This window comes from Anser cygnoides, chromosome 6 (genome assembly GCF_040182565.1).
Source record: "Anser cygnoides isolate HZ-2024a breed goose chromosome 6, Taihu_goose_T2T_genome, whole genome shotgun sequence".
Lineage (NCBI taxonomy): Eukaryota > Metazoa > Chordata > Aves > Anseriformes > Anatidae > Anser > Anser cygnoides.
In genome coordinates, this window is record NC_089878.1 from 12394179 (window position 1) to 12409170 (window position 14992).

The following is a 14992-nucleotide window of genomic DNA, read 5'->3' on the forward strand; positions in this document are numbered from 1 at the left end:
ACAAGGAGAGGCAAGCCAGAGACCAGCTTGGGTGACAAGAGATAAAGCCTTAACTTTTTTCCTGTGCCATAGAGGAGGGTGTCCTTGCCTTGGCAGAGGAGCCAGGGGACACACCAGCCACAGAGAACTTGCCAGTTGCCTGAACGCTTCGGTGCATGGAAGCCATTAGCCTCAGTCAAGGGAAAGAGTTGTAACCTCCAACACTGTCCTAAGCATCTCCTTTATTTCTTTTCACATTAAGCAATATATCTTTTAACTATCTACAGAGGAAGCTGGCATCTTCCTGGAAAGTCTGATCAAGAGGTGTTGGGCTCCGCATGAAAGCCTCACAAGGGCTTCCTCCAGGTCTCGGCTATAGGCAGAGTAACCAAGTGTCTTGGCTGTAAATACAGTTTATTTTGTCACGTAGCAGTGCAAAGAGAGTTTGAGGTTTAGGTGTTCTTTTGGACCCCTCACAGACAAACCATGAAAAAATTAATAAATGAGTATGGCACTCATCAAAGCAAAAACTGTAAACTTGTCTTTATTAGCAAGAAAGAAGTGTAATTTTGTCTTTTTCCTGAAGAAAACTGTTTTCCTATGCACTCATGAGATAAAAATAATCTTTTTGGCCTATTGTTTTACCCTTTCTTCAGATGTCCTCGACAAACAAGCAAGATCTCGTTGCTCTGCCTTGACCCCTCACAGCTTTGTCTTGAGTGCCCTTGAAGCGGGATGGGTCTCGAGGCTTCCCCTCCAGCCTCACCAAGCAGGGCCTCGCTCTGTTACCTGGTACCAACTCGGAGCAGCACCTCTCGCTCCAAGCCCAGGCAGAGGTGGCACACCACCTCTAGCCAGTAACTGCCCAACCACTTGGGCTTCCTCTTTGTGGGTCCAAACCTGGCAAAAAGGTGAGGTGAGGGCAGTGAGGCCCTGACCCAGGCTGCCCAAGGAGCTGTGGGTGCCCCATCCCTGGCAGTGCCCAAGGCCAGGCTGGATGGGGCCTGCTCTGGTTGAGGGGGCCCAGCCCATGGCAGGGGACTGGAAGTAGCTGATCCTTAAGGTCCCTTTCAACCCAAACCATTCTGTGAGTCTATGGAGGGAAAAAAAAAAAAAGCTTTCCCAGAAAGCATGAGCCTAAAGTACCAGTGTGAAACCTGCCGTGGTGGGTTTATGCCTTGGGCCTCACATCCATCGGGACTCCAGAGCGCTCCATGCCATTTATTCATGCCTTGGCTCCAAGCTTGGCTTTTTCCTTCAAAGCAATCCAACTGGAAAGTGTTTAGGAACTGCTAGTCGTGCTGTTCTCCATTTCATCTGTTCAGTAGGATATCTCCCATCCTCTCTGAGTTTTAGGAGTTAATTAGGTGAGTCAATACTTTCTGGTCATAGCCCTAACTTCAGCACCTGATGTGATGAAGGTGCGGCCTTTCAAGATGATTTCTAGTTTGCCACCCAGATTTTCTTAGAGCTAAGAATGAGTGGATGAGTGGTTTTTTTTATTTATTTATTTTTTTTTTTTTACATGAAGCCACTGAGCTGCTGGATTACACAGCTCCATCCAGGTCAGTCCAAAATCCAGACAAATTTAGATCAGAGACATCAAGTCCTGCCAAAGACTTGCAGATCAAAGCAATGAGTACTGGCGTGGGAACACAATAACATTCACTACACTGGCTTCCTCTCCGGTTCTGCAATAGATCTCGTTCATTGAGGGAAGCCATCTCCCTTCCATCACTTTCATTTAAGTGACTAGCATCTCACAGTACCATCCTGGCACGCTGTTTACAGCAATGGCGCTAGGTTTTGCAATGGTGCAAACAGATCAATAATAGTGGAGAAGAATTAGCAAGGGCTAGTAATGACTCCACCTGTTGGAGACCTGCTTTCTTATGTGATAAGGTGCAACTGTCTTTTTCCGCCTGTGTTACTGGCCTATAGCACTTTCGGTTTGTTCCATAAGTGTGTTTGGCAGAATGAAATGCCATTCCCTGTTTTGTGGCATTGACAGACTTGCTTTACTGGAGTTCAAGAATGGTCCTTACAGACTAATTTGTGGTACTGCTAATGTACTGCACACTGTCTCAAGTGAACAGTGAAAATAACCTGTCACCACAAGGAGTAAGTAACCAGGATCAGTTTTTATAGCTGGCAAAGCTGATCCACCATACCCTGCATATGGGAAAGCTAATTTCTCTGTATTTTACTTTATTATTTTCCTATGACTAATATGACTCAAACCCTAAGTGCTCTGGAAGGATGTAATTTTCAAGGCGGATGAAACCTCACAGCAGCTGAAGAAGTTCACAGAGAGTTGATCAAGCCTACTTTCAAGAACACACACTGCATTTACTTCTCTTGGTTTAATGGTGGAAAGGGAAACGAAGGAAGAGGACCTTTCTGATAAAGGATCTGTCAGCACAGTGTACAAATTACCACCAATTTCAAGGCAGTGCCCAGTCAGCACAAGAGAATTAGCATCAAAGATGTGGCAGAATGCAATGAACCCTGAAAATACTGTCCTCCTGTAAGCTGATGGACTGTCTTTTATTAGGGCAACTGTTACCATCAGAAACTTTCAGCCACGTGAACTTTCCTTCAAGGGCCATGCACAGAGCTGGATTCTGTTTCCAGACATACAGCTGGCCACTCTTTTGGAGCCCAGAGTCTCGAAAGGACACCTGACTCTTCCCTTGCTTAACCTGAGCCTGCTGCTGGTGAGGTGCTGCTCTGCAGTGTCTGCTTCCTTGTCATTATGGACAAGGAAAAACTGCTGGAGGAAAGGAAAAACGTGATGTAGTGAAAACTGCTTTTGCTTTCCTTTGGTGTTCTCAGGAGCTGGGTCATTTCCTCAAATGAGGAAAAGTGCTCTCCCCTAGATGACTCTTCACACCAGCATTCAGAGGAAGTAGGGCAGAGAAAGGCTTTCCAAGCAGGACCCCGCAGTGCTGGTACACCTCACTACCTTCTCATTGCTGGGATGGGGCATGTCTGCTCTTCCATGACAATGAGGCATAGAGCAACATCTGATCAGGATGACCTAAGTGCTGCAGAGGAAGTTACCAGGGAAGAAAAAGCTGATTTGCTAGCTCCAGCAGCAGGCATTTAACATTTTTTTCCATCATCTTATGTTAGAAGTCCAAGCTGCCCAGGAGCTGGCCATGACCAGGACCCAGACATATGGCTTCTGCCGCATGGATAGCAGCCTGTGGTCTGCAGGGAAGAGACCGGCAGAGTGGAGGACCTACAGCATGCCTGTCCCTGTCCTCTGTGTCCGGTCACCCAGAGGAAGAATGGACTTTTCCTTGGCAAAGGAACAAAACGCTGCTAATTGCTAACTGCTGAAGATGGGGATGAAGTTAGGAGGTGAAATGACACATGCAAGTCCCAGAAACGAGGAGTTTAAGGGTGAAAAAGGGGCTGTGCACTTGAGTTTACAGCTGTGTCTGTCACTTCCTAGGGGAAAGCAAGAAATGCTCAAGCCTGAGTGAAGCCTTCCTGGAGGATATGTTCCCTGGGAACTCTCACTTTGATGGCTGTGAAATCCATAAAACTTTTCTTCTTGTATCTGGGAAACTAAAGCCAAGCTCCTGTGGGGCTGTCCTTGGTTAAATAAATGACAGTAAAAATAACTCGCAAATGCAACACCAACATGGGCAGATAAATCAACGCCCGGAGTGCCCATTAACGTGCGCTGCCTCCTTTCTGGGGGGCTGTGAAGGAGTCCTGCTAACGAAATCCAGTCAAGAGGTAGGAGGCAAGGTCCCATCGAGTTATGACTCACAAATCCATCAGCAATTTCATTTCAGAAGAGATACAAGGTTTTAATACAGCTGTCAGCAGCATTCTTCAGGTCGCACTGCTGCATAAAGGAGAGTGTTAGAACCTGGGACTTAAACTAAACAGATTTCCTATAGGAAACACACACAAAATTACATTGCTTCTAAAGTTACTTTTATAGACATTTTCCCCGAGAAATATTTCTCCCTGGAAAAATAAATTCACAGGATGTAATTAAAACAGTTATATGTGTACACTGGAGTGGCCCCCTTTAAGTGCTTCACCAAATGCACCACTAAATGAAGGAATGAAAGCCAGCTTTGTTTAAATCTATTAATAACAATACGTATTAATTATAAAATGAGACATTGTTCTCTTAGTTTATGGTTATGAAAATAGCCTTTAATAAGGCTGAGACTGGAGTAGCCAGCTTTGCAGTTGTCTGCGCTGTTAAAAAGGCTTTGAAAATCTGCCATAATCTGCTGCTTTCACTTGTCAAACCCTGACCTGATAAAGGCAACGGGTATCAGATTCCATACCCTGTGGATGCTGGTAATAATTGGGTGCTGATGACTGTATTTTTTTCTGCTTTTCTTGCTCTTTTCTCTATTTTTAGCTTTTAAAATATATATATATATTATTTTTTAAAATTAAACTCTGACACGTTGCGTTCTATTAGAGTTTAACTTCCACGCTGTGGGGAGTGAAGCCTTAAGAGGTTTGTCTCACTCCATCTGAGCAGGAAGCAGTGGTGCAGCCCCACCTGCCCAGATAACGGGGGATGACGATTACCCCATAATCATACCCCATCGCCCCCAGTCCAGCAACGTGTGGCAAATCCACTCACCCCGCTGTGCAAAGCGCCTTGGCCGCGGCACCTGCTTCTGCCTGGGGAAGGGTCCTCAGGGCTGCCGAGATGTCACAGCCCGGGGTTTTGGTAGCCTTTTCCTCGCGTGGATTTGTGCTTTTGGAGAAGCTCTGTGAAGCACCACGGAGGGGAGGCAGCCCGCTTGATCAGCATGTACAGCCCAGCTGAAATATTCTGGAGAGGCTATGCTGTCTTCCTTCCCACTTCTCACAGCAGCAGGACCGTGTAATGTGACACTCCTGACCTGAGCAAGGGATGCTGTTAAAAGCACAGATAGCTTAGAGATGCTTTTTGGGTCGTGGCATCGCGTGGCGTTGCCGTCAGCTCCCGCAGCATCCATCTGAGCGGAGGGCATTGAGCCGCTGTTCCAGGGTGCCATATGCGGGGCTGAACCTGCTGGAGGGAATTACTGGTGTAGTGGCAAAGACACATCCCTGCCTGCCCCTCTTGTCTTCATGTAGGTCATCTCTCACTTTGTTACACTTTTTATTTCATCTTCCCTTTGTTCATTGTATCTTTCATCCTTTCTTAGTAGGGATGCAAGCCAAAAGCCAAAATTACACCTTTGTACCAGCATAAAGGTACCTGTAAAATGCTTTGGGTTACTATTAATTTGCTATGTCTCTGTCCTGATCACCAGGAAAACATTCCCGTGTCCTCCAGGCATGGATGGCTGTATTTTCTATCTCTGAAGCAGAGAAGGGTGACATTTCTAATGTCCAGGACCCTGTTGTGAGGGGACAGGTGAGAACTTGGGGTCATTTGTTAAAATAAATGTGTAACACCTGATGGAGGAGACACCATAAGAAGGGTTATCAGAACAGTCAATGTTAGTTCTTTACTGGAAGCTGATTTTTAGTGGCTGAAGCATTTTAAATAGCCTCTCCAGAGCTGCTTCCAGTAAGAAAAAAAGAGGCAAAAGAAGCGGATAAAAATGAACATGGATTGATCTGAAATACCTTGAAACAGAAACCTCTTCCCTGGGAAGGACTGGGGCAGGGAGAGGTGCTTCAATGTGTGGAGCCGAGAGTCAATTTTCATTTCTTAATTAGCTCTAAGCCCCCTCGCCCTGCCACCGCGAGTGGAAGCCAGGGCAGGGAGCGCTGCCCTGCAGTCGCTTCACAGCTGTGCGGCGTCGCTGCCTCTGAGCGGGGAAAACAATCGGGGAAATGTTTTATGTTCACACTCCACCTCGGAGGTGGGCCCGCGTCCAGAGCGTACCGTAAAACACGCAGGAATGCCGCTGGTTGGGAACACGCTCGTAATTCTTATGCCCCTCTTTCCCAAAGACACCTTTCTTCATTTAATTGTTTTAAAACCGCAGCATGTTCGCATTACCCTCTGCGGAAATCACATCTGAAAACGACTTTGTAGTTTCTTTTTTTAGTGTTGGGATTGGAGTAGGGGGTAGCTCTTGCTTTGTTTAGTTTCCTTAAATCCCCCTCACCATAGCGGCCGGGGGCTTCTTTTTCCCTTTTACGCTCTCAGGGCTCAATTCAATAAATATACATCCGGCTCCTTCGCAGGCATCGTCTGGCTTAATGAAATTGCACTAGGCACTTCCAAGGGAAGGATGTTTATTTTTCTCCAATGATTTGGTTAGGCTGGTCCGGGCCTCGTGTGCCCGCAGAGCTGATCCGTAAAGAGCCCCCCGTGGCTGTGCGGGGACGCTGTGTCAGCCCGCGAGCGCCTGCACTCACTCAACACGGGGATTCTCTTACTTCGGGGCCGGGGGCGGGCGGGCGGCTCTATTTTCTATATACAAGGCACAGGGAAAAAAAAAGCCTGCTCAGAGCACGGTGTTAAGGTGGGAAAGTCGAGCACTCGCAAGGCTAGAACTGTCTGGAGAGCAGGCTTAATGCATCTGTTTATGTGAGCACATTATGAAATTCTCCTATTTTCATGTGGTCCCATGCCTGTTTTTCACAGTTATGGCATTTTCTAGCTTTTGCCAGAACTTGCCACCTTCGCAGTGTGTTTTCTCCGTAGAGGTCCAACGCCCTGGAGATCCTGGTGCCTGTTCCTGGATGCTGTGGTGGAGTTAGATGTCTCCAAAAGCACGGCCTCTGAAGGACGAGGGAGGTGTAGGTACTGGCACAGGGGACTCTGTGAGCCTTTTATCACTTGTAGAATCACAGAATCATTGAGGTTGGGAAAGACCCCAAAGATCACCAAGTCCAACCATCACCTAACACTGCCAAGTCCCACCACCAAGCCATGTCCCTCAGTGCCACATCCACACCTCCCTTAAACACCTCCAGAGATAGGAACTCTGCCACCTCCCTGGGCAACTTGTTCCAGTGTCCGACCACCCTTTCCTTGAAGAATTTTTTCCTAATATCCAATCTAAACCTCCCTTGATGCAACTTGAGGCCATTTCCTCGCATCCTAAACATCCCCTATGTCCTGTGAGTTCATGTGAGTTTGTTGAGGCAATTATTCAATTTGACATCTCTGCGTGTTAAGAGACCAGCTCTGGTTTGGGACATTTTGCATCTTTCTAGTGCAATAAACAATAAAAGCCTGGCCATGTGCCATGTGGATAGACTGATGCAGAAAAGCCGGATGCATTCAAATGGCAATATTTCATGGTGATTCCTCTTCTCTCTGGGTCTGGTGGTGATGGGTCACAGAATAAACCATGTTCTTTGCCTGAGAGACCTTCACGCAAAGCCATGAGGCAGAGGAAGTGTCGTGCCAGCAATAAGCATTGGGACACCACGAAACTGACCTCTCCTGACCCTCAGCTCCTGATCTGAAACCGATTTTGCAAAGCATCAGATTAAAAAAGAAAACATTCTTTCATTTTTGCCCTTCCACTCACAATTTCAAAGTTTTCTCCCCATTGATGTAGCTCATGGTATAATTTTGAATGAAAGACGAGTGCCGTTCGCAGCATCCCTGGCTCTGCTTTCTGTGACGTGGGGGTTAGGAAATCTCCAGCTTCACATTCAGAAGGGGATGGTGGCTCAGGGAGCATTCAGGACTTGTCAGAGATCACACAGTGAGGGGCAGGGGTGGGAAGTTTGCTTTCCTCCTGCTTCTGTTGCCCTCAGCTTCTTAAACTGCAGCCCTGCTTTGGGATGATCCGGTCTTGCTGCTTTGAGTTAATTTGCTCCCTACTTTGCTCCTGATGAAATTTTGGATGGTTATAAATAGACGCAAGTGATTCCTTTCAGATTAGGTTCTCCTCATCTTTGATCTGCAAAACCCAACGAAGTGTTTCTGTTACAGCAGCTTCTTCTCCATTCAGCCGAGGATGGAGGCAGTGCAGGAAATTCTAGTTTGCCAACAGAGTGGATGAAACCAATGGACTAACGCTAACTTTGAACAAACATTTGACATTTTTCCCTAGGAACTTACATACATTTTTAATGCTTTCAGCAATGGTAGTAGCAAAGCAAGGGACAAACATTCCCATATTATCAAGCAAATTGTGTCACAGTCTTTTTTTTTTTTTTTCTTTTCTCTGTTTGGGGATCAAGTTCAGTCCCACTTGAGCCAACATGATCTCTAAGCCTAACTGAAATATCTGTAGTAAAACTTGTTCCTAGGAATGTAAATACTCGATTTGGTTTATTGCAGGAAATCTATGAAACGGGAACGATTTACATAGGGATGCATGTGCTTGGTGAAAGGAATCAGAGCTGTGGGTCCAACAGGTGAGGGAAAAGCACCAGAGTCTGGCCATCGGGCACCTGGTGGAGCAGGGCCTCCCATCCCACATCACCTCTGCTTATTGCTTCAATCAATGCTTCCTGCTGCTGGATATTTCTCACTGGTGACAGCACGTCCCTTCCCCATTTCCATGCAGGTATGCTTTGCATAACTGATTTTTTTTTTTACCCCTCTGATTATTTAATAGCCAAGGGAATGCTCCTAACATTCCCACTGCTTACTTATGTTATAACTAGAAAACTCTCCGGGGGATTTAGCCATTTTCTATACTCCTCAGCATAGTGACTTTGGCATGTTTCAACACTGAGAGCAAATGCTGCTGGTGGTGTTTTTTGTGAGGCAGGCACCAGCTCTCAGCTCAACCCCAACAGTGGTAACAATCGTAGGAAATGGGGCTGAACTTCTCCTGTGCTTGGGCTATCACCCATGGTGGTGAAACCTGCTTCATCTCTTCTTGTCGGACCCTACCTATCGCTCCTCTGCAAGACCCTGAGCACAGGGCACGTACCTGCTGCAGATCCTACTGCACCACGAGGGCAGATGCTCCTTGGCAGGGGTTGAAGCAGGCAATGCCCAGACTCAGAGGAAGAGGAGGGACAGGGAAGGCTGCAGACAAGTGTTTTTCACACGCGTTTTGTGTGCTCGAAGTGAACTTTTCTCCTCCTCTTCTCTGGTAGCTCCTATCTTTCTTGCTGCTCTTGCTTTTCCTTTAGGTATTTCTTCTGACATTTGCACACAAGTGGTGTTAAAAGTTGTTCAAAGGGCAAAGAAGAAAAAAAAAAGATTTTCATTTTCTTCCCATCAAAATCTAAATATTTTCTGAATAAAATATTCTGAACAAAACAAAAAACCAGCCAACCAACAAAAACAACAACAACAAAACCAACACCCACCAAAACCAAAAACAAAAGCGAATCCCCCCCAAACCCCAAACCAACAATATCCTTTGTCTGCAAATTCCCTGGTGGGAGTGGGGGAAGTTTGACTAAAACGTTCCTGTGTGACTCATTTCTGGGCAGCTCTTTGCTGTCAATGGAAACTTGTCCTCAGCAGATTTTATATTATTTTCTAACCTGCCTGCAAGGAGGTGTTTCGTTTGTTGACTGAGGTAAAGGAGGCGCCTGCTTCTCCTTTGATACTCCCACATCTGCCATCAGAGAAGGGTCCAGATGGCAATTCCACCTAGAAAATAGTGATAAAAACTGCACTGGTGCTTCCCTCCCGTCTCCTGCTGGGGATGTCTCAGATGCTGCCTGTAGTTGTTGCTGGAAATGGCCTGATCAGAGAAATGTGTCCTGAAGAGTAAATACCCACCAGCAGGCAATGTCCATGAGCTGAGGCCAGCTCCCAGATTGGCTGGTGACCCAAAGGCTCCTGAGACAGGATTTCAAAAAAGTGCTTGGAAACCTGCTCTATCTCAAAAGGTCTCATAATATTACTGGGAGAAATGAAGGGGGCATGTAGGACAACAAGCGTGTGGCCTGTTCCCTCATAAAAAGGCACCTTCAAAGCAAAAAACAGCAAACAGCAAGCATCAAGGAGCCAAGATGCAGTGAGACCCACATCTCTCTGCAAGATCCCCCTTGCAGGTGAGATGTTTGTGACCTGCCAGCCCCTGCAACCAGGCTACTGATTTTATCTGGGTTTCTCCTGCTGGTTCTTCACCCAGCCCTCGTTCCTCATGTGCAGAAGTGACCATACCAGTCTGCTGGGATCAGTGGGATCACCATTCATCACCATTTTGTGCCATGCTGAAGACGACAGATGGGTGGGATTTTCTAGTCTCTGCCTTGCTGTCATGTTTCAGTTTAACCTCCACTCCATCTTTCCCACTTTCTTGTGTTCAGAATTGAAGGAGCAAAGTCCTGGACACCTGATGGAAGGTAAAAATGCACATAAATACAGCTGATGCACCAGTTTTCTCTCCTCCCTGAAGACAGACATATTAAGCAATGTCAAGACACATTTGCAGCATTATTAACTTTCTGCACTTTCATAAATTCATTCCAGGAGCTCACCAGACTGCAAGTAACCTATCTGTTGTCTTCTTTGTGATTACAGCCCCAATCCTAATGACAATCCCGGATGCTGTAATTAAGTTCTCCTCCCATCGCTCATTTCTGTTTTCTGTCCCAGGCCCTTGTTAACATACATCTTCATGTCCATTTCAGAAATTATATGAATTCCACAGAAAACTGTTGAGCTTTGCTAAAAATGGGGTGGAAGGGATTTTTCCCCCTTTCCCCACAGATGCATTTATCACCAGGGCAACTTAACTTTAGCGTTCACTAAAAATTTAAGCTGTTGGCTTAGATCCAGGAATAGAGAAGTTTTATAGACTGAGCTAAGCGTGAATTACAGTAATGGCTATGATATTTCTCTTTTCTTTTTTCTTTTCCTTTCTTTTCCTTTTTTTCTTTTCTTTTCTTCTTTTCTTTTTCTCTTTTTTCTTTTCTTTTCTTTTCTTTTCTTTTCTTTTCTTTTCTTTTCTTTTCTTTTCTTTTCTTTTCTTTTCTTTTCTTTTCTTTTCTTTTCTTTTCTTTTCTTTTCTTTTCTTTTCTTTTCTTTTCTTTTCTTTTCTTTTCTTTTCTTTTCTTTTCTTTCTCTTCTCTTCTCTTCTCTTCTCTTCTCTTCTCTTCTCTTCTCTTCTCTTCTCTTCTCTTCTCTTCTTTTCTTCTTTTCTTTTCTTTTCTTTTCTTTTCTTTTCTTTTCTTTTCTTTTCTTTTCTTTTCTTTTCTTTTCTTTTCTTTTCTTTTCTTTTCTTTTCTTTTCTTTTCTTTTCTTTTCTTTTCTTTTCTTTTCTTTTCTTTTCTTTTCTTTTCTTTTCATCTTTCCTTTCTTTTCATCTTTCCTTTCTTTTCATCTTCCCTTCCCTTCCCTTTCTCCCTTCCCTTCCCTTCCCTTCCCTTCCCTTCCCTTCCCTTCCCTTCCCTTCCCTTCCCTTTTCGAGCAGCCTAACTGTTACTCTGGTATTGAAGCAGTTATCATTGCTAAGTATTTCATAATGCATCTTTCTTTTAGTGCTTGGCAGGTCTGGGAGGAACCTTGGGGGTTTAAAAGGTGGTGCCTCTGGAAAGGGCATTCTCCAGTGGGAGAATGGAGGGGCTTACCACTCATTTTAGCACCAGGTATACATAATTGTCCTTTTGTGCAGAAGGGCAGAAGGACAGGTTCAGCTGCAGGTCCCTGTATGTCTGTGCCCCATGATATTGTCTTCACGAGCACATGCTGCTGCTGGGGGCTTTGAGCCATCCTGCAGAACAGAGACCACTGCTGGGCTCTGGGATCTGGTGACAAGGGATACATGGAGGTAGCCTGTGCAGACAGGAGCAGGTTGGAGGGTGCTTGCCAGGTCTGGGCATGCAGGGACTCCAGCTGTGCCCCAAAAGACGGGAGGATTCCTGTCTGCCCCGAGCTGAGTGTTTTCAGGAGCAGGACAGGTGAACAACCAAACATTAGTGAATGTGGCGGTGTGGCTGCCCATGGCTGAGGGTTCCTCCAGAGAAATAGAAGGAGCTTTCTTTGCATATATATATATGCATATATATATATATTTTTTTTTTTTCTTTTTTTATTACTTCAGTGTTAGGAGCTGGAGAAAAGGTCCTGTCTAATGAGTGAGTCAGTGTATGTTGGCTGTGTTGGGTTACTGGGTATTTTTAGATGCTGGAAGCTCTCCTTGAGAGAGTAACAGGGCCCGACTGCTGGGTGGATCTGGTTTCAAGCGGGGTGGGATCAATGCAGCAATGTGAAAGGCCACCCACAGGTAATGGACTGCTTGCCATGGAGAAAAGAGGAGAGCAAGTGAGCTCACCTGCCCTGGCTGCCTGAATCCAGAGGAGCTCTGCAACGCCATGCAGTGGAGGAGCTACCCAGTGTACCTCAAACAAGCAGCAACCGCCTCTTGCAGTTTTTGGAAACAGCCCATGGACCTCGGGAGCATGGCTTAGTTCATCCTCCAGCATGCTCTGATGGTGAATTATGTGATAGGAAGGCTGACACTCTGCTTCTCCACGGCGATCTTCCCTTCCGAGGAGACCTCTGGCGATGCTCTGGGAGCAGATCACTGCTGATGCTGAGCCCTGGAGCTGGGCAGCGTCCTGGGTACCACCGTCATGGGGATGTCCCTCACAGCATACATGTGGGGACTCTTCTTTTGGATTTCTAAGTAAATCCACTGTCTAAGCCCAATAACTTTTTCACATGTAAATGAGATGAAACTGTCTGTCAGCTGAAGTGGTTTTCCAGAGCAGATGCTGCTGCCTATCCACACTACAGAGTTGGGCTAATTACGTTGCTTTACTTCAGCACTGCTCCAGACACAGAAATTATTAGGATTATGGAATAATTCAGGCTGAAAGGAACCTCAGGAGGTTATCTAGTCCAACCTCCTGGTGGAGCAGGCTGGAAAAGCACCCAGGGTGCCCACAGCCTACGCCTTCAGCTTGTAGCAGATACACCTGGCCAGAGCAGCTAGGTACGCTGGACCTAAAATTATTTCTCCAAACTTGGAAAAGGCATTTCCTAGGTCTTGGCTAAATGCTAACACGTTCACAAAATTTACATTTTTCCATAGCACCTACTTAGTGATAAAAACGTACATCAGCTTGTATTTCTCTATGAGAGTTTCTCAGATACCCACGGATTCCCAGTACTGGCCATCTCCAAGGCTGAGACAACAACCACGGTCACCCCTTTCTACCACTCCTGTATGAGAGCTGGTTAGGTCAGCTTGGGATGCATTGTTTGTGTTTTTCATGGGGAAAAAAAAAAAAAGAGAAAAAAAAAAACAGTTTGGTAGACTACTAGAAAGTCTAATGGGATATGGTATATACTATCTTTCTGCTTTTCATTGCAGCACATAAGGACATAAAAACATATACAAATATGTGGATATAGAGATGAGTAGTTAAACAGGAGGCATTTGCTACAAGAAGTGCTGAATGAATATATTATCACAAGTGATCCAGACACTCACTTTCCAGCTTTGTCTGCACTGTTTACCAGCCACTTTGTGCCTCTCTGGGGCTGTGCTTTGTCCACGGGGATAACTAGCATACTGCAAGTAAACACTGCTGCCTCCTCTGCTCCCCTTTCTTTCCTGTCCACGTTTTACCCATGGGAGAAGAGCAGAGTCAGCTCCAGATGACACACAGTGAATAAACAAATCTATTTTAAAGAGAAGTTGTGCTGAGCAGGAGTGGCCTGTTCCTAAGTGCTTTGAAAACTGGCATCGTGTTCTTCCTACGAAGGCACTGAAGTACAAAGGTTTCTGTCCCTTGCAGTAACTATCCCCTTGTGCACACAGGCATTACAGCTTCTGGTCTGAGGCCATGTATATGAAAGCCCATGCACTAATGTGCCTTTTTCCTCTGGATGAGACCTCATTGCTGGCCAGCAGTCCAACACAATGCTTTGCAGCTGGGGGAGCTCATTAAATCTCGTCCCATTAAATCCGTGGCACAATGCAATTGCTAGCAAGTTGCTCTGGTCTGTCTTGTGCTATTATCAGGCATAGCAACAGGGAACTGAGATGTACATCGAGATGGATTTATCCCCTGCTTGTGTTGCTGAAGCTCCAGCTTCAATTTCCAGCCCCTGGCAGAGCTGTGGCAGCCGCTGTGCTGCTGCCCAGTGCCAGGCCACTTCCCTGACAGCAAGCAGACAGAGTGGTCACACAGAGCCTCTGTTGAGGGATCAAATGGTAGATTCAGGTTAGAAACCACAGGAGGAACATGCTGCTCACAGAGGAGCCTGTCGGAGGGTGGTTAATCTGCTCCATCATCCCAGAGACTGCCCAGCCCTGACAAGCCCTGACAGATCCCATCTCGATCCTAGGAAGTCTTCCACAAATGTGCGGGAGTGCAGGCCAACAACACTGAGGGCTGGAGCTCCACCTAGCCCCAGTGTCTGGTTTCCAGATCTGGTCCCTTTGACTCAAGGAAGGCCAAACAGACCTTGAGTCACATTTCCAGACCGGCAGCCAATTCATTCCAGGGGGGACGTTCCTTGGCCCCAGGTCTGCCTTGTTTAATGGCATAAGGACAGCAGCAGGGGAAGGTGGCAGTGCTAGCCAGTGCTGGTGGCTTCTGAAAATCCCATTGCTTCCTTCCCTTTTTGATCTTTTACTGGGCAAGGCAAACACGTTTGACTTGCAGATTGCACATCTCTCCTCTGGATCGCTTGAGCCCAAATAATAACAGTTACAGGAAACCATATTTGCAGCCAGAGTCTGGCGTCTATGGACTGATATCCTGCCACGGAGCAGCAGGAGTGGAGCTACAGGAAAGCTAGATGGATTACCACCATTCCCCTTTGGCACTGGGGACTCAAATGTGCACTCACAAGTCAGGGTGTGTTTCAAAACGCTTGGAGGGTGGCTCTGTGCCAGCGCGCCAACACAGCGAGCCGCTACGACAGCTCGCCTGTGAGGGCTGCCCTGGGAGGAGGCTGGTTTCGATGTCAACCCCTCTCCTTGCAGACCTTTTGCACGTGTGCATCTTTCTACACGCCTGTACTTCTGTTTGCACTTTGCACTTCCAAAGTGCAGGCACCTCACAAGTTCTCCGCTGCTTTCTGAGGGTGCAGCTTAGAGTGCTGTATTTGAAAATACCTGGTGGGGTTTACACAAAGTAGTGGATTTTTGCTCTGACCCTGTTCCTTGCTGTTTCTTGGTCATGTTTTCAT